The sequence below is a fragment of the Hevea brasiliensis genome, chromosome 10 (genome assembly GCF_030052815.1).
Source record: "Hevea brasiliensis isolate MT/VB/25A 57/8 chromosome 10, ASM3005281v1, whole genome shotgun sequence".
Lineage (NCBI taxonomy): Eukaryota > Viridiplantae > Streptophyta > Magnoliopsida > Malpighiales > Euphorbiaceae > Hevea > Hevea brasiliensis.
The window spans coordinates 49,609,340-49,611,825 of NC_079502.1; the positions used below are offsets into that span (position 1 = coordinate 49,609,340).

Genomic DNA, 2,486 nt, shown 5'->3' on the forward strand with positions numbered 1-2,486 from the left:
AGTTTACTCTTGTCAATGTTTTGTCATAAATCATATCAGTGCATATAATCTTTAGACCTGAGATAGCACAATTATCTTGTATATAGGTAGTTTGAGTTTGATACTGCTTTCATACTTGTACTATGTATGGGTATATGGGCATGTGTTGGCGCCTACTAGTTATATATGGAGGTAGGTGTTGATCAAGATGGAATATGTTCCTCTAAGTAAATAGAGATAAAATCCTATGTTCATTTAATTGTTCTTGATGTTTCAAGTTCCTGGCCAGGACAGATAGATTTATACAGAAAAGAGTTTCTGATGAAAATATCTTTTTAATCAAGAACTGGAATTAAAAGAGAACATAATATTCATAGCAAATGGAGTTTGACATAAACCATGACTCCAGCTTAAGTTGGGATTTTGTAACAGAGAGATTCTAGTGCATGGTAACATATGATTATAGGTTCATTTAAGGTAAACCTTATTACTAATTGGGTGGCCATGACATGCTATGCTAGGTGTTAACCATGGTCTATGAGGTTCATAAAATGATTTAGAGAAATCATTTATGGTAAGAAAGAGTTCTGATGATATTAAGAGTTGATATCCTGTCTCATTGCCAATTAGTGATGAGCCTAGTAAGTCACACACATACACAAGTTATCACCTATTTAAATATGATTTAATTAATTAATTAAAGAGTTTAATTGATTAATTAATAGGTTTGGTTTGCAATTAAATTGCAAAGTCCCTAGCATGACTTGAAACCAAATCTAGATTATTGGATGTGTAGTATAAATTAAATTTATATTTAAAGTGTTTAAATATAAATTTAATTAATGAGAAATGAATTAATAGAGATTAATTAATTAATTTATATTTGATATAAATTAATTAGAAGAAGAAAAATAATTATTTTGGGTTAAGAACTCAAAATTAAGACACAGGGGCATTTTAGTCATTTCATAGTGTGACACATGGCACCATGAGATGGTGACACATGGGATTACACATAAACTTGCCAAATGTTTTTTAATCATGTAAGATGATTAAAATAAAGATTAAATATAGGTTTGACACTTGGCACAAAGTGATTGGGTCACTTAAACCTAGAGCTAATCAAAGGGTGACATGTGGCAAGGGTTTAATGTGTTAACGTAGCTATTTAAGTGTCGTTATGAAAAGAAAAAATAACCAGCAGCCACTCCTCTCATTTGTCACGCCACTTTGAGGTTTTTCATATATTCTTCTTCATCTCTCATCAATTCAAAGAGATCAGCCATCAATCTCTTGAATTAAGAACACTAGAAATTGTTTCTAGTGTCCTGTTTACATCTCTAATCTCTTAAAAGGCAGAACTTGAATTTCTAATTAATAGAAAAAGCTTTAGAAGCTGTTCAAGGGCTGCCATAGGTGTTCTTGGTGTGGACAAGCTAGAGGGACAACATCTGGTGTCCTGAAGATGAATCTCAAAGGCGCAGACATGCTGCAGTGCATCAAGAGGTTAGTGTAAACGTTCTTGATTTAATCTAGGGTTCTAAAATTAATCTGATTAATTTTAAAATCTTAAATGGCAAATACAGATCCAAAAACATATTAAAAGAGTTTTAATATGTTGTTTATCATTGAAATCAAATAGATAAAAATAAATCTTGCATGATGCATGTGACCATAGGTGAAAATTTTGAATTCAATGGTATAAACTTGTGTTTTTCACGCTTCCGTTCTTACAGTTCCTCCATCCAAGGTTGTAAGTATTTGAATACAAATTGTTTGACTGCCTCTGGTTGAAGTTTCCTCTAGTATTCACATAGTTCATCTGTTCTGAGGAGGGTTCATTGAAATTGCTGTACTCTGAACTCGTGTGTCCTCCTCCGTAGCTGTCTTCATGTTGACTATTTGTACTAACTGTGTTGGCTTGCATCCTCTTGAGTTTCCTTGTGAGCTGATCAAATTGAGCATTTATCATGCTTAGGGCATCTACTTCTAGTACCCCTATAGTTTTCCTTGCATTTCCTCTTTCATTTGACCACTCATAGTTATGGTATACCACCTTTTCTAGAAGTTCAAGTGCTTGTAGCATTGTTTTCTCCATTAGATCACCTTCTGCAGCTGAATCAACTGTGCTCCTTGTAGAGGGTAGTAACCCATTATAGAATTTTTGCACTAATAGCCAATCTTCTATACCATGGTGTGGACATTCTTTTTTTAGGTCTTTATATCTTTGCCATGCGTCATAAAGTGATTCTCCCTCCTTTTGTCTGAAGGTGTTGAGCTCAAGCCTTAGTTTTGCAGTCTTTGCAGGTGGAAAATACCTTGCTAGAAAAGCTTGAGAGAGATTCTCCTAAGTAGTCAATGTTCCAGTTAGTTGAGAAAGTAACCACTTCCTTGCTCTATCCCGGAGGGAGAATAGGAATGCTCTGAGCCTTATTGCCTGATCAGACACTCCATTCATCTTGAATGTATCACATAGGGCAAGAAAGCACTGGAGGTGATAGTGTGGG

General features: G+C 34.4%; 1 non-coding gene across 1 annotated transcript; it reads left to right on the top strand.

Moving 5' to 3' along the window:
* Positions 1–2,165: 2,165 nt before the first annotated feature.
* Positions 2,166–2,272, top strand: LOC131170087 (small nucleolar RNA R71). Its single transcript, XR_009141030.1, has one exon. It is a non-coding gene; the product is annotated as a small nucleolar RNA R71 (small nucleolar RNA).
* Positions 2,273–2,486: the final 214 nt, after the last annotated feature.